The sequence below is a fragment of the Apium graveolens genome, chromosome 4 (genome assembly GCF_009905375.1).
Source record: "Apium graveolens cultivar Ventura chromosome 4, ASM990537v1, whole genome shotgun sequence".
Lineage (NCBI taxonomy): Eukaryota > Viridiplantae > Streptophyta > Magnoliopsida > Apiales > Apiaceae > Apium > Apium graveolens.
Genome location: NC_133650.1, coordinates 232,247,359 through 232,269,390, shown reverse-complemented (window position 1 = coordinate 232,269,390; position 22,032 = coordinate 232,247,359). Strand labels below are relative to the sequence as shown.

Below are 22,032 nucleotides of genomic sequence, written 5' to 3'. Positions count from 1 at the left end.
CTCGATTCTAGTGTGTTGATATGAAACATGCGTACGGTGAATCAAATATAATTTATTCTGTATACAATTATATGTACATTTTTAACACAAAATTAAATCAATAGCTCAATTTAAATAAAAAATAAAATTATATTAATATTTTAAATTAATAAAAAATAATAACTTAAATTTACTCATTGCGTCACCAACCAAACACATAAGAATGATATCTTAATTTCATATCTCCTTTATCCAATTTCTCGTTTCAATCTCATAGCATTCTGCGAGCCATAAAATCTCATACCATTTGGCGAACCATGCAACCCTTTAACCTTTTATTACTTCATCAATAAAATTTTAATGAAAGATGATAATTATATTTAGAAAAATGTTTGATGTACAGAATGGTATATAAAATTTTGTACATAATAATATGTGATGATATTTTAATTAGAATGACCCCTGCATTTAAATTAACAAAACAAATTAAAACACCTCAGATCAAATATCATGTTATTATATACAAAATTCTGTACAGCACTACTCTTATATTTATTTATCAGAAAGAGGGAACTCAATAAATATGGGTGCCGAATGAATCCTAGTCAAAGTAAAACGTTTTATAACAGCAGTAATAATAGTAGTAATTACCTTCCTTACCTCTTTATCGCCTCCCAAAAATCTGTAAAACCCCTTTACTGTTTATTGTCACCACAGGCTCCGCACAAATTTGCTTAGGCTCTGTTTATGATTGATATTAAAAATTGTTGTGCTGTTAGAAAAAGTGGTACTGAAAAAAATGCTGTTGTAAAAATTGTTTGATAATTTTTTTGACATGTATATGTTTTGATGTAAAAATTTAAAAATAATAATGCTTTTGGTAAATTTTGATAGTGAAATCAGTATCTGCTTCCCCAAAAGCTGAAAAACAACTTTTTCTAAAAGTATGGGTGGGGACATATTTTCTCTAACAGCTTTTAGGCTAAAAGCACTTTTCCGAAAAGTATTTTTAAATTTTATCAAAGAGTTTTTAAACTGATTTTCAGTAATCAGTAACAGCAATACCAAACACACCCTCTGAAATCAATAAAAAAAACAGAAGAAATTTTCAGAAACAAAGAAAAAAATTGATCGCAAGTATGCATAGTTCTTGGGCAGTGCTGAGAAAGCCCAGATTATCACCCTTTTTTACTTGTTGTAAAAGAATTTACCGTCCCATTTTTAACCAGGCGACTAATACATTACCTAATCTTGGTGATGGTGATAGTGGCAGGAATGATAGATACAAATATAGTGGTAATGAGGGAAAGAGTACTTGTTATTATTCATGGTTTGCGAGATCAGTGTGCCTGGGAGTTGTCATTGGCTCTGCCTTTAGTTCATTTATAGCCTATGCTGATGATTCTCAACAACAATTTTCTGATACACTTGACAAGAAACCAAAATTCAGCTTGTTTGGAGGTGTTATAGCCAAAATTTGGTATTGGATCATCTCGGGTCAAATACGGGTCAATTGGAATTGAATTGGGGCAAGAAGATGAATAATTAGGTTTTGGTCTACATTGTATGAAGCGAAGACGCGCCCTGTATATGTAGAATGCGTCCATGATTGTGTAGGCTGTACTTTGGGTTGTCATGTAAAGAGATGAGCAGGAAGATATTGAAAGGAGGAGGACGCGCCCAAGGCGCAGGACGCGCCCAAGGCGCAGGACGCGCCCTGATAAGTAAAAATAATGGGATGAGCTGTACAGGTAATAAGGTTGCCAAGCAAGGAGAATATGTGTATTTTACAAGGGGAGGACGCGTCCTGCCTCCTGGAGATGCACACTTTGGGATGGTTGAGCTTGTTCTCATTCAAGACAAAGCAAATAGAGATACTTGGAAGATATAGCAATATGTGGAGTTCGTAGCGTCAGGACGCGCCCAATCGTTCAGGACGACCTATGTGTGAAGAATGCATGATCAAGAGTAAGTTTAAAGCAAGACAAGCGTGGAAGGAGCAATGGAGGATTATTTTCACTAACATATTTGTTGTAGGTACTCTTTGAAGAATTCCCTCCTTGAGACGGTCAAGGAGGGGGATGTCCGTGAAAAGCTTGAAGACCTCCAGGGGTATGCCTGATGATTGAAGGCCTCCTCCTGTATTCAACGGGTGTCCTCGTTGGGGATGCGGGGTTAACTTTGGTGTGTGCTTTGGGAACTCTGTTCTTGTATTCAATGGGTGTCCTGATTGGAGAACTTTGGAGTCATCCTGCACTTTGCACCCAAGAGCTTGGGATCACCTGTCCTGCTATCTGGTGGGTTATCCTCATTCGGGGGACAGGGACGCGTCTGGCATTTGGGGTGAACCGTGGTTATACCTGCGTTCGTAATTCAAGGGAGATAGCTGTAGCGGAATGTTATCCTTGCGCAGGGAGATGCATTATCCGTGAAGTCCTGCGATTACAAACGAGCCTTGGGCCTTCGCGGTTGGGCCTCATAGTTGGACATTCCTAAAGCTAGCGGAAGATGGATTCTGGACCGGGCCTGGGAATAAGAAGTCTAAGCCCATTAGATTTCTTATTCCCCAAGAACTACGTGGGCTTGATTCCCTATAAATAGGGATACGTAGGCAAATTGTGAGGGGTCGGAAGGAGATTTGAATGTAGTATCCACGGCCACGAGGGAGATCCATGGATGATGATTTCCAGCCATGAGGGTTGAAGTTTACAACCATGGCCACAAAGGAGCAAAATTGGATGAAAAATTCGGATTTGGTGGGTTAAGCGATTTGCTTACACTGTTTGGGCCGTATCTCGAGTTCCGTAAGTCAGATTTGAACGATCTTACAGCCTACGCGAAGCTTATTGAATTCTCTTTAATTCAGAGATGATATGAATAGGACAATCCAAGTTGAGCAGCCCGGAAACAGAGGAAAACAGCAGCTACAAATTTTTACCAAAAAATCCTATTTGTCTTAGAAGATTGCAAGAAACCCATTCCATTAAGAAGATTGGGAGAAACCTATTTGGTATAGAAGATTGAAGAATCCTATTCTATTTAGAAGATTGAAGAATTCTATTCTATCTAGAAGATGGGAGAATCATGTTCTAATTAGAAGATTGGAGAATCCTATTCCATTTAGAAGATTGGAGAATCCTACTCCAACGAGAAGACTGAACAATTCTATTTGATTTAGAAGATTTGAGAACACTATTCAGTTTAGAAGACTTAATCAGGCGCAAATCTGAGGACGATCGGGAGGAGAACACTCCAAGAAGAAGGCATTACTATCATGAGCTAGTCATCGCCTTTAACAAGATCCATCAAGGTAACACTCAACTAGTTTCGTTGTATTTTCCATTACTTGTTTTTGGGACTTGTGCAGGAAGAGGATTGGGAAAGAGATTTGGCATGGAGAAAATCCCCCACAAACTCTTAGGACGCGCCTTGATTAAAATATTTGGGGCCCATATGACTTTCAGCAAATTTCAGGAAAATTCACCGACTGGACACGTCCGTCCCTCTAGGACGCGTCCTCCAGGTAACATTTCAAGTTCCATATTAATTGTGTTTATTGTAGGTAGGAAATCTTATCAGGAAAAAATCTCATGAGTTACCAAGTGCTGCGTCATAATATATTAAGGCGCGCCCTCTGCATGTGAAACATTCAGTGGAGAATTGCTCTCCCCGGGCGCGCCCTCAGAAGAAAAAGTTTATGGAAGTTTTCAATGAAGATGTCATGATAATCAAATGAGTTATAGTCACTACTTGAAGAATGGCTCGACTGGAACTAATTCCTCATCTTTCAAGACGCGCCATTTCCTTAAGGCGCGCCCTCAAAAAAAATATTGATGGTGAGGTGAACTTTATTGACCACAAGGAGAATCTTAATATTGGAACTTCAAGAGAAAAGAATCTATCAGAGTAGAGGTACCATGAATCCTAGGACGCGCCCCTTAATTGTCAAGGTGAGGCCCCAGGACATGAATGAGCTCCTTCATCTAAGGATATAATATTATATCCTCAACAGTTATAAGTAAACTCTCCAAGGCTATCTCTCTCAAGGCGCGCCTTTATTGAAATACCCATGTGATCTTCCTCGATATTACATACATGATTTATACAGAAGCGAATGAAGTACAATGATCTTCCTAGTATGTCGAGAGTTTAGTTTCAACGAACGCGCCCTCACATCCTCAATAATCTGAGTGAGTTTTCAGGACGCGCCCTGAGCATATTTGGCTCATATGTTAAGGCTTCTTCTTTCGATATGACTACCAAGGTCATCTGGTTGTCTTTAACAAAAAGGGAATGTGGGAGTTGCATTAGTTCAGATGAGGAAGATGAGGCTACAAAGTACTTTTGACAAGGTGCACGCTCGGGGGGTAGGTTACCTCTCATTAGTTCTGTGGTGTTACATATTGCCACATGAGTAAGGTACATGGCTTTTCCTAAAAATAAGAGAGATGCTTAAGGTCGGAAAAATACTCATGTTTAAGGAAACGCTCAACTTTAAGAAAATGTCTCTGAGAGTGAGATGCCCATTATCAGATGCCACTTCGTGAGATGCCTCGTTGGGAGATGTTTCAACAAGAGATAGTTTCTGCATCGCTTGAGCTTTGTTGAAGATAAAAGCCTTCTAAAAATATTGATCTTTGATTTAGTTTTGTTACATGAAGATTTTGTAGAAGACCCTTGTCGAGGTAGATGCTCCTCTTACAAAGGACGCGCCCTCCAAGGATGTTAGCTTGTCAAGGTAGACGCGCCTCTTACAGAGGTAGCTCCCTTAAAGAATGATTTCCCTTGTCGAGGTGGATGCGTCTCTGACAGAGGACGCGCCCTCCAAGGATGATTTCCCTTGTCGAGGTGGATGCGTCTCTGACAGAAGACGCGCCCTCCAAGGATGAATACTGTAACACCCCCAAATCCGGGGTCGGGGATCCGGGTTGTCACGAGTTCCATTTCCCTTAACAACACCCAATCTTAATAAATAATCAACTACTCTGTACTGTGACCCCACAATAAACACACACACCACAAGTTATAGTCTCAGAGATGAATATCCAAAAATAATCACAAGTCGTTTTATTCCACAATTATATGCCAATACACCTTAAACAGGTTTCTGAATAAATTTACATTTCTTTGCCATTATTACAATTCATAAATATACATAATCTGATACATCAAAAGTTGAAAGCCTAGCCTATTGGTAGTTCCTACCTCAGCTATGGCGGCATCAGTGCTTCTAGAAAACTGCGGAACGTCTCCTAACCTCTTGCGAATCGGGAGCTTGGTCCGGTTCATCTTGTCTATCTGATGTTGTGTGATGAAAGAAGAAAGCAAGGGTGAGCAGCAAGCCCACCAAAATAATATGTATAATGATTAACAATATATGATCCTTCTCATAGTACTCATGAAAGTCTTGGTCAAAAGAAATGAACCAAGTTGATATCTTAATGCGATGAAGTCGCAAAATATTCAGTATATATATATATATACATATATACTTTTCAAAATATTGGAAGTCCTCTTCCATGCACAATATACACAAAGTCCCAGTGTATAACTGTATAAAAAAAAATATCGTTGCAAGGTGATCTCATATATCTAACCTTGTCTCAACGTTTTTCTGAAAATCTTTGTCATTCATAAGACAATTATTAATTAGATATAAGTTTAAAAGATGAAGTTACAAGATACCCCAATATACTTATATCTTTCCCAAATACTACTTGAACTACCACCGTTCAAGTTATAATTAGCTTCAAAAGTTCATCACATAGATGAGACTATAAGGCAAGATTTGAATAGATTAAATCTTTAAAATATTATCAAAATAAAATGAAGTTACGAGATACTTCATTTGATGTAAACATCATTTTGAAAACTTGACCCTGCCAACACTCAACAATCGCCCAACCGTAGCCTTTCTATCGAAGTGCTCTGGGTAGTGTTGCAGAAATTATCCAATTGGATGATGAACTCATTACGGGAGTTTGCCGCGCCAGGAAGACCACTTACGATGATCAGTCGTAGTAGTACAACCCCACCATTTTCTACATGTAGAGGAGAACCTGTCGGATTTACTTGTCAACCGAACACTGAACTCCTAAGGAATGGACCGCCTTAGCGAAACTTCCAGGCCATTTGGGCCAATATAATAAGGCTGGGCCGGCGCTACTCGGCCACTTATGCCACTCCTAGTTCAGATGAAATCCATGACTCTGAAACGTAAAACTTGTCCCCACTTTCCCCAAGTAGAAACTTGTTGATACGGCTCCACCAAGAAGTCGTATCTATTTGGAAAGGAGAACTCACCGATATTTCCCAGGCGATGCCTGTTAATGGATTAACTTGTTCCAAGAATTTTACTTCCCGAGTGTTGGGTAAGTAATCAATTCATTTATCAAAACAGCAACCTTGTTGCGAATATAAAACACACCACAGAGCCGGATCCCTCAGGTTTTGAGCGAGTATTTAAATCCCCTTCGAAAGGAGGATCTTAAAAAAATGATTTTTGGGATCCGCTCTAACTTTTAAAAAAATCATTTTGAAGACTCGCAAAACATTTTTAAGAATGTTTGGAGTGAAGCTGATTTAATGAAGTAAATCAGTCCCCAGAATATTTAGAAAATGTCTGAATATTATTATTTAAATAATATTCCCATAAAGAATAATCTTTATAAAATAATTGAAGTAGAAGTATTAAAACTTATACTTGAAATGAATAGCAAATAATCAAAGATATACTTATACGAAAGTAATATCTTTATTTGAATAATCAAAAGTAAGTTTGATTATCGACACCTTATTCTTTAATACAATAAAGAATATTATTAAGTAATAAGCGGAGTCATAATACCTCGAATGAATACTATAAATAATATTCATAAAATAAAGGAGTCATACATCCTCAAATGAATATCCAAGTAATATTCAATAATAATATAAACTGAGTCATAAGCCCTCGAATGAATATTCAAATAATATTCAAATAATAAAATAAACTGAGTCATAAGCCCTCGAATGAATACTCAAATTAATATTCAATTAAGTAAAATAAAGGTATCGAATAAACCTTATTCGATCCATAGTTTTAAAAACTATATCCATATATATATAAATATATATATATATATATATAATATACTCAGGAACATCGACTCCCGGTTTAGAAATATGTTTACATTTTATCCCCTATACTAAGGGTATACGCAACTACTTGCTTATTTCTAGCATAGGTATTATGCAACTATAAGCATTGAAATCAACAGATAGATAACCAGATTACGAAACAGACATGCATATATACCATATCAGCATGCTCCAATATATCGCAAAATTTGCTAATAACAATCATGCACTATCACAAGATAATGCATATACATATATTTACATCACAACAACAGTATATCGGGTAGAAAACTTGCCTGAGCGACTGGGGGTTACGAATGGCTCGAGACGAGTCTGGTAACCTATAAACAACAAGTAAGTTGGAATTAAACCAAAGTCACTTGTAAATCTATACTCTAACCAACTCAGACTCTAACGCTCGTTTTGCGCTTACTGATTCTCTTAAGTCACTCGAGTACCCTCGGCTCCACCATTTTTAATAATTTAACCTTTACGAGTTTTAAGGCGATTCCTTCGCGAGTGTCTTACCAACTGCCTAACACACTTACCATAAATGTTTCATGCATTAGTTAACCTTTTTTGGTCTTTAACCTATGTTTCAAAGTAAGGCGAGGGAAAAAGTTTCGTTCGCGAAACGCCGTTACTTGAAACGGTCGTTTCTCCTAAACCGTGCATCGGAATCGAACGAACTACATATCAAAACGAAGCTCGTAACATGAGCTATCTAAATATGGCAGTGGTCATAATATAGCAGAGGGTTCTCGGGTCCTAATGTTATGCACAAAAACAGTCCAAAGAAAATCGGACGTTACGACGGCTATGTTTACGCGATTACCAATGTTTAAACTACTCCAATTAACCACCAACCAACTCATAACCATCAATACAACAAAACTTCACCTAAACCATACCACATCAGTCCATAATCTCCAAGGTTTTCAACTCAAACAACCACAATCACGACCTATGAACTATAATCAAGCTTCAATTACCAAAAACACTCCAAATCAAACCAAACTACTAATAATCACAATCCATGCTTCTCATTTCACAACACCAACCATTAAACTTACTAACAAATAAAGTAAAGGCTAGGGTTTGAAGTTTATACCTTCCTTGGGAGGTGTTAAGTTGCTAGGAAGCCTTAGGGAGCCTCCTACAAGCTTGATCTTTCCAAAGAAATCAAGAACACAAAGTTAGGCTTTGAAGTTTCTAAAAGTCCGATTTAAAGAACTGTAAAAATGAGGGTCTTACCATGATTATTTGGACGAGACTTGTGAACAATAGTTGTAGGCCATCTCAATACCTTTCCAATGAGCTATAGAACACAATATTTGAGTGAGAAATGAAGGAGATACAGCAGTTTTAGTGTTCTGGTTCTGTTTTGGCCGAGAGCATGAAGAACAATGCCTTGGTTTCTTTTTGATTTTGATGAAAAATGATTTGCTTGGCTTGATTGGTTTGATTTTTGTGTTTGTTTTAGTAAATTACCTAGTTGCCCTTGATTTTGTGTGGTTAAAAAGCCACCACATCTCCTTCCTTCCCATGTCATGCTTGTGTCATCCTCATGATGTCATCCTCCCCTCCTTGTCCTCTTCTCATTGGTTGGGTGACATCATCCTCTCTAATCCCTTTGATTAACTTCCTAATTGTTTGCCTAATGACCGCTGATCTGTTATACGGTTCGCTTAACTTTCGTTTTCGTTTATCGTTTGAAGGATCATACCCGGGATCTTATTACTTAGGTTCCCTTAACCTTTCTCAATATATTATATTCCTTTTATGATCCTCTCCTATAATCCTTTAATTTAAATCCTTTTTATCCTGTTACCTTTTTCTCAAATCTTTCCGTATCTAGTGTATTTCCGGGAAAAATCAAAGTGTTCGGATTTGGATTCTGACGATCTTTACATACACTTATATCCCATATAAAGTACTAATAAAATCTCAGAATATCCATATCAGAACCCCTACATAGTGTGGCATGAAAAGTTTTCTCATTCAGCAAAAACACTATTCATAAGGGTTTCAAAAATTTCCCAAAAATTGGGGTTATTACAGTCTCCCCTCCTTAAAAGGATTCCGTCCCGGAATCAGATCGAAAATGAATAGGGATACTCTCTTAGCATTGCACTTTCTAACTCTCGAGTAAATTTTCCCACATTGTGGTTCTACCATCAAACTCTTACTAGTTTGATAACCCTTCTCCTAAGCACTCGTTCCTTTTTACTCTATACCCTTCCTGGTTGCTCCATATAGGTTACGTCTGGTTGCATGTCTATGCGCTCATATGCCCCTATTTGTCTGGCATCCGAATTACACTTCCTTAACATTGATACGTGGAACACGTTATGAACTTGCTACAGGTTCGGGGGTAGGGCTAGCTCATATGCTAACTTCCCAAACGCCTTAATATATCCAAGGGTCCAACAAATTGTAGACTTTGCTTTCCTTTCTTTCCGAACCTCATCAATCCTTTTTCAAGGGTTTCCAAGGGGATACCTATAACATTACTAGGCCCCCTATTTCATACTCTTTGTCCTTTTTGAGTCAAATCAGCATACCTCTTATGTCCATCTTGGGTTACTACCAGCCGTCCTCTGATTAGATCTATTATATCCCTGGTCCTTTGGACTACTGCGGGTCCGAGCATCTTGCGCTCTACAACTTCATCCTAACATAAGGGAGATCGACATTATCTTCCCTCAAGGATCTCATAAGGTGACACCTCGATAATGACATATGATCTATTGTCGTGATATAACTAAATCCGCGTTAAGTGATCATTCCAAATTTTTTCAAGTCTATTGCACAGACTCTCATTATAGCGTTTAGCATTAGAGCTTTTGCTTCTCAATACCCATTCTTTTCGAGTTCGTAATCGCTACTACCTTCCGTTCCTAATATTATACTGGTTATACTTTTGCTCGTTAGCGTTCTATAACCTTTTAATAACCAGGTCAACCTTAGTATTACGAATGTGTTCCCATTCTGAATACCACCATAACTTTACTACTCCTTTTTCAGCTGTTTCTATTTTCGAAAGCTTAATCCTTCATATAGAAGTAAAAGAATTTATTGAGAGATCACTATGATCATGAACACTTGTTATCTCGTATAGTTAGTACAGAAGGTGGCCAGCCTTTAGTACTTGACAAGCAATTAAACAATAGTTGGTATCCTACTAGGCTTCTATCACACAGATAGACAGTCATTCGGCAATACCTCCCCTTCTGGAAGGGTTGTTCTTCTCAACTTACATGAAATGAAAAGAAGAGAAAAGAACGAACTGAAGAGAATTGTATATATAAAAAAAATATACTGCCATAAAATATCTGGCTTGGAACCTACCTCTGAACTATAGAGGTTTGTCATAGGAGAACAAAACATATACGTATTTATATCAGCATCAAGTATTATAGCATCGTATTTCCTATGCCTAAATATTTCTATTCCGTCCATCATTCTATGGACCCATGCTCTTCCTCGAGCTTATACACAATCACCTTTGAAACTCCCTCGATTTCGAAAATCGAACCTGGGATCTCATTTTAGACATCACCGTTACTAGAGTTCTATGCTTGCACCGCAACCTTCCTCATATAGTAATACGACTCTCTTTTCATAAGAGGGAATAAATATTCAATAGGTAGATACTCTACTTAATTAGTCTATCAATGATAACTTATACACTACCACGACCCGTTTAGTGGTACTCAATCTCAACATCCATTCCAATACAACTCTCACGGTTGTAATCAGCTCGTTACTCGCAGAATCATTGCTACCTTACTATGGTCCACCACTGACCCACTGTCATCATTCACTTTCCATGAAATCTTAATAGCTAACCATACGGAGTCCATACATGTCGTATCAAATCCTTCTAAGGAGGTAACATAATCACCATTTCTGATTCATGAAGAACACTCCTGATCTCAAAGGTTCGTTTAGTCCTTTTGAAACATGGTCCAGGCTCATTCTCAAGATAGTACCTTCTAAGATAGATAGCCCGCTCATGGCGATTACACGAATTAAACCTTTACCAACTACTATTACGGCTGGGTATTGCACAGTCATCAGAAGGAATGTCAATCTTCCAAACCATAATACAACCTTCACAGTTTTAACCATCATCACTGTATTCTTTTAGCACAAGCGCCTATAATTATCCTCTTACCTTTAAAGTGTCGGCCACCTCTTTGGCCTTTCCTGATAGTAAAATTTCCTTACAGTCAATGTCACTTTAACCATCTCCAAATAAATTTTCTACCTTATTTCAATCACAGCTTATGTGAAAATGCTTTCCTTAAAATCTGATGAGTAAAAAAAAATCACCATTTTTCCATAAGTTATTGCCTCAGTCTTTAGAGGTTAATCACTGTCATGACTGACTTTCAATCATAATTAGAACATCTTTTATCTTAAGTCCTAATTGCCCTGAATAATTTCGACCATTACTGGTTCGATCCATACTTTCTCGTGGTTTAACACGTGCCCCACTTGGCAACATTATAATTACGTCATATTTCCTTTATCAACATTTCTATTCTTGAAAATTTTGAATATTACCTTTCTCCTTATAAAACCTCTAAGGTTATCCTTCAATCGTTCCTCCTGTATTCCCTAGATACAGGGCATATTAAAATACCATTTACTATTACTAGAACCATTGTCTATATACTTCTGAAAAATTTCTCCACTGATTCTTAAAGGTTGTTGCTACATTAACCCTTTCCAAATCATACTGTCAAAACTCATACTGTCCCTATTAAGGGTGAAATTCCAACCTTTATGCATTCCCCTAGGATTCATTTTAAGTTACCGATGTTCTATCCTTAATTCCACCTTTAAAAGGTACCTGCATCCTTCCATGGATAAATCAAGTCATATATCCCTGATAAGGGTGTCTTATTCAATCATTCCCACCTCGATAGTCTATACCTAACTTCATAATAGCATCCTTATTCAAATTGAGGTCAATCCATATGGCCTCCAAAAGATAACAATGGTCATCCACTTTTCTTTCTCGATTTGGTAATGATAACATGGATGTTCTGGAAGATATTGGTCATGTTCAACGTGAACTTCTTCTTAATAATTCCTTATTTACTTTTGTTGTTTATCTCAACAGTCATCTCAATGTTGGGATATCTTTCATATATGGCGTCTCCCTTTCTGGGTATCATGCCACCGGTCTTACACTTTACCTTCTTGAAGGTCACTTCCTTCACCCAATTTTCTTAATTTCTTACTTTCTTGTCTCCTTAGTCTATCTGCGTCTCATTATTTATCCTTCGAATTATCTCAAGGTTTCCTCGAATCTTCCCAACTTACAGGGGATAAAATATATGTATCTCTTATACCTTCAACCATCAATTTAACTCATGGTGAATCACTCTCATCCGGACGATTACCTACTTTTCTATTTCTATTTCTACGAGTCTTTAGGGTTTCCTCATACCCAACTCCCTTATCATTCCTCAAACTCTCTTGCCTTTATATTCCTTTCTCTTATCGTTATTTCATGAACCAACACAACATAAGCATTGATTTCAAACATCCCGTCATTCTGGATTCGTGTCTTCAGAACGAATCTTGATAACTTTTACAACTTAGATTCATAATTCATCATACTCGTCTGCCTTTGTTCTGGCTCTTAAGCTTTTACACTATCTCCATAACCTTGGGAAGTACTTTCCTGAAAACAATTGACTGAACTTAAATCAGTTTATTATAATCTCTTGCTCTGTGCCTTCCTTGGCCTTTCACCAGCGGGTGGTCTCTCTCTTAGGAGGGTAAGTGACAAAACAGTCTTTTGTGGTTCGTCAATCATTTAGAATCTCAAATGATTCATCTATTTCCTTTAGCCAGGCTCTTGCCTCGACTGGGTCAGCTTGTTCCTTGGAACTCTGAGAGCTTAGCGACTTAAAGGTCATGAAAGAATTTCCCACCGCACTATCTCCTCAGGGTGGTGGTTGGGGATAATAGTCTAAGTTCTCTTTAGACAGGTCCATGAATTGCCGTATAGGGGTACCATCTCGGGTCTCCTGTCCTTACTCGACTTTTGTTTCCTCAGTCTAAATATTTCTTCCTACTCCCCATAATTGGGGTCATCTTACATAATTTAAATCCTCATTTTCCACTTCATCATGTTATGGGTTCCTTTTGTCTTGGTGGCAACCTCCCAGACTATCACGTTCAGGGTTTGCTCTAACTCTTATTCCTCAAACTAGCTTTCATCTAAGATTTCATCTTTAAGCTCTTAAACCTTTGGAACCCAAATTCTATAGGAATACCTCATTATTCCCTTATCATCACTCTCGGTATTAATCTCATACCTATTTGTTGGCTCTCTGCCTTCATTCATCACTTTTACTGGCACAATATGTTCTTTTCCAATACTTCGGGCTGTATTGCTATCTCAAACAGCTTTTCGGTACCGGCTCCGGTTACCTTCACTACTATTTCCATTTTCTCAAAATCTCTTATAAACTCTCCAAAAGACATTATCATCTTGAGTCTCTCCTTTTTACTAAGGGCATCAGCCACCATATTGGCTTTCCCCGAATGATAAAGAATCTCCCAATCATAATTCTTGATTAGCTCTAACCGCCTCCTCTGGCGTATGTTGAGCTCTTTCTACGTAAGAATGTACTAGAGCTCCTATGGTTTGTGAATCTCACACTTCTCTCCATACAAGTAGTGCCTCAAATCTTTAGGGCAAAACTATTGCCACGAGCCCAAGCTCATGGGTGGGGATATCGAATTTTAAATTCCCTTAATTGTCTTGACGCAGACGCGATTATCTTGCTGTGCTATATAAGAAGCACCCTAATTCCTTATGCGAAGCGTCACTTACAAATCACAAAATCTCATTTTCCATCCGGCAACGCCAACATAGGGAACGTCACCAACCTTTGCTTCGGTTCTTAAAAGTTGTTCTCGCATTTCTCTGTCCATTCGAACTTCTCAGTCTTACGAGTAAGCCGCGTTAAAGGGGCTACTATCTTTACAAACTTGAACGAACCTCTGGTAGTGACCAGCCAATCCTACCTCTGGTAGTCGACCCAACCAGGGTCATCAATTCATCAGTGGTCCTTTATCCAATCTCGTCAGGATCCTCCATGGGATCCTCCTCAGCAACTATCCCTTCTAGGACAACATCCTCAACCGCTACATCCTCAATATCAACATCATCCGGTCCTGCGTTAGGACGCTCTATTGGATCCACAATCCGATCTCCAATTAGTAATAAAACATCATCGCGTTGATGTTCCTCAACTTCAGGGTTCGGAGTCCCGCTACCATATACGATAACGAACTACGCTTCTATCGCTACATTTATAAGGGTTCCCATAAGGGTTTTAACTGTCAGTACTACGTTAGGTAGTCCGACTATGAACTTGGCAAGAGTTCTTATTATCTTAGTGAACTTATTATCTTAACGTCCCATCATCTCTGAGGTTTATAACGCTTAGCTCTGATACCATTTCTGTAACACCCCCAAATCCGGGGTCGGGGATCCGGGTTGTCACGAGTTCCATTTCCCTTAACAACACCCAATCTTAATAAATAATCAACTACTCTGTACTGTGACCCCACAATAAACACACACACCACAAGTTATAGTCTCAGAGATGAATATCCAAAAATAATCACAAGTCGTTTTATTCCACAATTATATGCCAATACACCTTAAACAGGTTTCTGAATAAATTTACATTTCTTTGCCATTATTACAATTCATAAATATACATAATCTGATACATCAAAAGTTGAAAGCCTAGCCTATTGGTAGTTCCTACCTCAGCTATGGCGGCATCAGTGCTTCTAGAAAACTGCGGAACGTCTCCTAACCTCTTACGAATCGGGAGCTTGGTCCGGTTCATCTTGTCTATCTGATGTTGTGTGATGAAAGAAGAAAGCAAGGGTGAGCAGCAAGCCCACCAAAATAATATGTATAATGATTAACAATATATGATCCTTCTCATAGTACTCATGAAAGTCTTGGTCAAAAGAAATGAACCAAGTTGATATCTTAATGCGATGAAGTTGCAAAATATTCAGTATATATATATACATATATACTTTTCAAAATATTGGAAGTCCTCTTCCATGCACAATATACACAAAGTCCCAGTGTATAACTGTATAAAAAAAATATCGTTGCAAGGTGATCTCATATATCTAACCTTGTCTCAACGTTTTTCTGAAAATCTTTGTCATTCATAAGACAATTATTAATTAGATATAAGTTTAAAAGATGAAGTTACAAGATACCCCAATATACTTATATCTTTCCCAAATACTACTTGAACTACCACCGTTCAAGTTATAATTAGCTTCAAAAGTTCATCACATAGATGAGACTATAAGGCAAGATTTGAATAGATTAAATCTTTAAAATATTATCAAAATAAAATGAAGTTACGAGATACTTCATTTGATGTAAACATCATTTTGAAAACTTGACCCTGCCAACACTCAACAATCGCCCAACCGTAGCCTTTCTATCGAAGTGCTCTGGGTAGTGTTGCAGAAATTATCCAATTGGATGATGAACTCATTACGGGAGTTTGTCGCGCCAGGAAGACCACTTACGATGATCAGTCGTAGTAGTACAACCCCACCATTTTCTACATGTAGAGGAGAACCTGTCGGATTTACTTGTCAACCGAACACTGAACTCCTAAGGAATGGACCGCCTTAGCGGAACTTCCAGGCCATTTGGGCCAATATAATAAGGCTGGGCCGGTGCTACTCGGCCACTTACGCCACTCCTAGTTCAGATGAAATCCATGACTCTGAAACGTAAAACTTGTCCCCACTTTCCCCAAGTAGAAACTTGTTGATACGGCTCCACCAAGAAGTCGTATCTATTTGGAAAGGAGAACTCACCGATATTTCCCAGGCGATGCCTGTTAATGGATTAACTTGTTCCAAGAATTTTACTTCCCGAGTGTTGGGTAAGTAATCAATTCATTTATCAAAACAGCAACCTTGTTGCGAATATAAAACACACCACAGAGCCGGATCCCTCAGGTTTTGAGCGAGTATTTAAATCCCCTTCGAAAGGAGGATCTTAAAAAAATGAGTTTTGGGATCCGCTCTAACTTTTAAAAAAATCATTTTGAAGACTCGCAAAACATTTTTAAGAATGTTTGGAGTGAAGCTGATTTAATGAAGTAAATCAGTCCCCAGAATATTTAGAAAATGTCTGAATATTATTATTTAAATAATATTCCCATAAAGAATAATCTTTATAAAATAATTGAAGTAGAAGTATTAAAACTTATACTTGAAATGAATAGCAAATAATCAAAGATATACTTATACGAAAGTAATATCTTTATTTGAATAATCAAAAGTAAGTTTGATTATCGACACCTTATTCTTTAATACAATAAAGAATATTATTAAGTAATAAGCGGAGTCATAATACCTCGAATGAATACTATAAATAATATTCATAAAATAAAGGAGTCATACATCCTCAAATGAATATCCAAGTAATATTCAATAATAATATAAACTGAGTCATAAGCCCTCGAATGAATATTCAAATAATATTCAAATAATAAAATAAACTGAGTCATAAGCCCTCGAATGAATACTCAAATTAATATTCAATTAAGTAAAATAAAGGTATCGAATAAACCTTATTCGATCCATAGTTTTAAAAACTATATCCATATATATATATATAAATATATATATAATATACTCAGGAACATCGACTCCCGGTTTAGAAATATGTTTACCTTTTATCCCCTATACTAAGGGTATACGCAACTACTTGCTTATTTCTAGCATAGGTATTATGCAACTATAAGCATTGAAATCAACAGATAGATAACCAGATTACGAAACAGACATGCATATATACCATATCAGCATGCTCCAATATATCGCAAAATTTGCTAATAACAATCATGCACTATCACAAGATAATGCATATACATATATTTACATCACAACAACAGTATATCGGGTAGAAAACTTGCCTGAGCGACTGGGGGTTACGAATGGCTCGGGACGAGTCTGGTAACCTATAAACAACAAGTAAGTTGGAATTAAACCAAAGTCACTTGTAAATCTATACTCTAACCAACTCAGACTCTAACGCTCGTTTTGCGCTTACTGATTCTCTTAAGTCACTCGAGTACCCTCGGCTCCACCATTTTTAATAATTTAACCTTTACGAGTTTTAAGGCGATTCCTTCGCGAGTGTCTTACCAACTGCCTAACACACTTACCATAAATGTTTCATGCATTAGTTAACCTTTTTTGGTCTTTAACCTATGTTTCAAAGTAAGGCGAGGGAAAAAGTTTCGTTCGCGAAACGCCGTTACTTGAAACGGTCGTTTCTCCTAAACCGTGCATCGGAATCGAACGAACTACATATCAAAACGAAGCTCGTAACATGAGCTATCTAAATATGGCAGTGGTCATAATTTAGCAGAGGGTTCTCGGGTCCTAATGTTATGCACAAAAACAGTCCAAAGAAAATCGGACGTTACGACGGCTATGTTTACGCGATTACCAATGTTTAAACTACTCCAATTAACCACCAACCAACTCATAACCATCAATACAACAAAACTTCACCTAAACCATACCACATCAGTCCATAATCTCCAAGGTTTTCAACTCAAACAACCACAATCACGACCTATGAACTATAATCAAGCTTCAATTACCAAAAACACTTCCAAATCAAACCAAACTACTAATAATCACAATCCATGCTTCTCATTTCACAACACCAACCATTAAACTTACTAACAAATAAAGTAAAGGCTAGGGTTTGAAGTTTATACCTTCCTTGGGAGGTGTTAAGTTGCTAGGAAGCCTTAGGGAGCCTCCTACAAGCTTGATCTTTCCAAAGAAATCAAGAACACAAAGTTAGGCTTCGAAGTTTCTAAAAGTCCGATTTAAAGAACTGTAAAAATTTGGGTCTTACCATGATTATTTGGACGAGACTTGTGAACAATAGTTGTAGGCCATCTCAATACCTTTCCAATGAGCTATAGAACACAATATTTGAGTGAGAAATGAAGGAGATACAGCAGTTTTAGTGTTCTGGTTCTGTTTTGGCCGAGAGCATGAAGAACAATGCCTTGGTTTCTTTTTGATTTTGATGAAAAATGATTTGCTTGGCTTGATTGGTTTGATTTTTGTGTTTGTTTTAGTAAATTACCTAGTTGCCCTTGATTTTGTGTGGTTAAAAAGCCACCACATCTCCTTCCTTCCCATGTCATGCTTGTGTCATCCTCATGATGTCATCCTTCCCTCCTTGTCCTCTTCTCATTGGTTGGGTGACATCATCCTCTCTAATCCCTTTGATTAACTTCCTAATTGTTTGCCTAATGACCGCTGATCTGTTATACGGTTCGCTTAACTTTCGTTTTCGTTTATCGTTTGAAGGATCATACCCGGGATCTTATTACTTAGGTTCCCTTAACCTTTCTCAATATATTATATTCCTTTTATGATCCTCTCCTATAATCCTTTAATTTAAATCCTTTTTATCCTGTTACCTTTTTCTCAAATCTTTCCGTATCTAGTGTATTTCCGGGAAAAATTAATGTGTTCGGATTTGGATTCTGACGATCTTTACATACACTTATATCCCATATAAAGTACTAATAAAATCTCAGAATATCCATATCAGAACCCCTACATAGTGTGGCATGAAAAGTTTTCTCATTCAGCAAAAACACTATTCATAAGGGTTTCAAAAATTTCCCAAAAATTGGGGTTATTACAAATACCCTTGTCGAGATAAGACGCTCCTCTTAGAGAGGACGCGCCCTCCAAGGATGAAGACCTTGTCGAGATAAGCCACTCCTCTTAGAGAGGACACGCCCTCCAAGGATGAAGACCTTGTCGAGATAAGCCGCTCCTCTTAGAGAGGACGCGCCCTCCAAGAATGTTAGCTTGTCGAGATAGACGCACCTCTTACAGAGGTAGCTCCCTTAAAGAATGATTTCCCTTGTCGAGGTGGATGCGTCTCCGACAGAGGACGCGCCCTCCAAGGATGATTTCCCTTGTCGAGGTGGATGCGTCTCTGACAGAGGACGCGCCCTCCAAGGATGAATACCCTTGTCGAGGAGGATGCGTCTCTGACAGAGGACGCGCCCTCCAAGGATGAAGAACTTGTCGAGATAAGCCGCTCCTCTTAGAGAGGACGCGCCCTCCAAGGATGTTAGCTTGTCGAAGTAGACGCTCCTCTTAGAGAAGACGCGCCTTCCAAGGGTGATTCCCCTTGTGGAGATGGACGCTCCTCTCATAGAGAACGCGCCCTCCAAGAATGATACTCTTGTCGACGTGGACGCTCCTCTCATCGAGCAAAACGCTCCTCGTAAAGAGGACGCGCCCTCTAATGATGTTAATTATTTGAGGAAGACGTCACCTCTTTAAAGGGCGCGCCCTCTAAAAATAGATGATTGAAGAAGATTGTAAAAGTTTTGACTTTGATTTGAATAAATGAATCACGCTATTTGTCGAAAAGATGAGATCAGCGGTTTGGAGTCATGATTTGGAAAGAAGCAGGAAATCAAATATAGAATGGTATTGTGTCATCGGTGGAAGGATCACTATCACCAACAAGGCACGTCCTCCTTGCGTCAAAGATTATTTATTACTTGAAGATCAGAGAGCTAGTGTTTTATTCTGGTCGCGCTTTCCTTAGTGCGCGCCCTCATATGATGACCCTTTCAGTTTAAGGCATGCTCATGGGAGACCAATATTGGGATGAAAAAGTTAGAGAACCCTCAAACCTTTGTTAATGGATTGTGCTTTTCCAAAGTATGTGAAGTGCACACTTTTGTATAAATTCTCTTGTTTCTTACACCGAGTTAGCTCATGTAAGCTTAGAGATATGGTACATAAGTGGTAAGCCTCTCTAGACAAACCAAGGTTAAAGTTATCAGGAAGAGAAGGGGTATTCATAGGTGAAGGCGGGAAGAAATGTGAATAACAATTGTGAACGCGGTAAAGAGTGAGAGCGCGCCGTCATGGTCAATAAGGAGGATAAGATTCCGAAGACGCGGCCTTAATTGAGAATCCGCCCTCATAGAGGAAGATGTAGAGGACGCATACTCATACGAGTGGAGGATGACACAAATTTTTGCTTGGATGTAGATATTAGAATTCCAATTTTGTTTCCAACTTCATATGGAATTCGGGGGGTAGTTGTTATAGCCAAAATTTGGTATTGGATCATCTCGGGTCAAATACGGGTCAATTGGAATTGAATTGGGGCAAGAAGATGAATAATTAGGTTTTGGTCTACATTGTATGAAGCGAAGACGCGCCCTGTATATGTAGGATGCGTCCATGATTGTGTAGGCTGTACTTTGGGTTGTCATGTAAAGAGATGAGCAGGAAGATATTGAAAGGAGGAGGACGCGCCCAAGACGCAGGACGCGCCCAAGGCGCAGGACGCGCCCTGATAAGTAAAAATAATGGGATGAGCTGTATAGGTAATAAGGTTGCCAAGCAAGGAGAATATGTGTATTTTACAAGGGGAGGACGCGTCCTGCCTCCTGGAGATGCACACTTTGGGATGGTTGAGCTTGTTCTCATTCAAGACAAAGCAAATAGAGATACTTGAAAGATATAGTAATATGTGGAGTTCGTAGCGTCAGGACGCGCCCAATCGTTCAGGACGACCTATGTGTGAAGAATGCATGATCAAGAGTAAGTTTAAAGCAAGACAAGCGTGGAAGGAGCAATGGAGGATTATTTTCACTAACATATTTGTTGCAGGTACTCTTTGAAGAATTCCCTCCTTGAGACGGTCAAGGAGGGGGATGTCCGTGAAAAGCTTGAAGACCTCCAGGGGTATGCCTGATGATTGAAGGCCTCCTCCTGTATTCAACGGGTATCCTCGTTGGGGATGCGGGGTTAACTTTGGTGTGTGCTTTGGGAACTCTGTTCTTGTATTCAATGGGTGTCCTCATTGGAGAACTTTGGAGTCATCCTGCACTTTGCACCCAAGAGCTTGGGATCACCTGTCCTGCTATCTGGTGGGTTATCCTCATTCGGGGGACAGGGACGCGTCTGGCATTTGGGGTGAACCGTGGCTATACCTGCGTTCGTAATTCAAGGGAGATAGCTGTAGCGGAATGTTATCCTTGCGCAGGGAGATGCATTATCCGTGAAGTCCTGCGATTACAAACGAGCCTTGGGCCTTCGCGGTTGGGCCTTCGCGGTTGGGCCTCATAGTTGGATATTCCTAAAGCTAGCGGAAGATGGATTCTGGACCGGGCCTGGGAATAAGAAGTCTAAGCCCATTAGATTTCTTATTCCCCAAGAATTACGTGGGCTTGATTCCCTATAAATAGGGATACGTAGGCAAATTGTGAGGGGTCGGAAGCGAGAGCCATAAGGAGCCACCACCAACCCTAAGCAATCTCAGCCCCCAATTTATCACAACCACCACACTCCGCTCACTTTTCAGGCGAGGGACCACCATCATAGATCTTGATTCCGGCGACGAATCTCAAATTTTGTTGATACCAAATTCCTCCGTCAACAGGAGGTAACTTTGCATGCATGTGTAAATATATAACACTGCTTGCTGAGTAATATGTATCTGGTGGTGTTATATTTTTGTGGTTTGTCTATGGTTTTAATCGTTTAGTACTTTTTTTTTGTTCATCATAGGGAATTATTTTCTGATGGACATCAGAAACCGACAACAAGCTCTGACTCAAGACCAGCTATCTTGTTATTTTAAGTACATGTTTAAATGTCAAGTATAATTGTAGTTGTCAGTGACATCTTAATGTTTTGAATTAGCGCATTTCCAGGCTGATCTACAAACTATTTGATTCTATCTTCCTTCTGCAACATGATTGGATGACCTAATATGATTTTTTTAGTATTATGATATTTAGCATTCACAAGAGAAAAATTGAAGAC

At 38.6% G+C, this 22,032-nt stretch overlaps 1 pseudogene; it reads left to right on the top strand.

Moving 5' to 3' along the window:
• The first annotated feature begins 1,118 nt into the window (after positions 1-1,118).
• The window catches only part of LOC141719415 (calcium uptake protein, mitochondrial-like), a 34,448-nt pseudogene continuing 13,534 nt past the window's right edge, over positions 1,119-22,032 (top strand).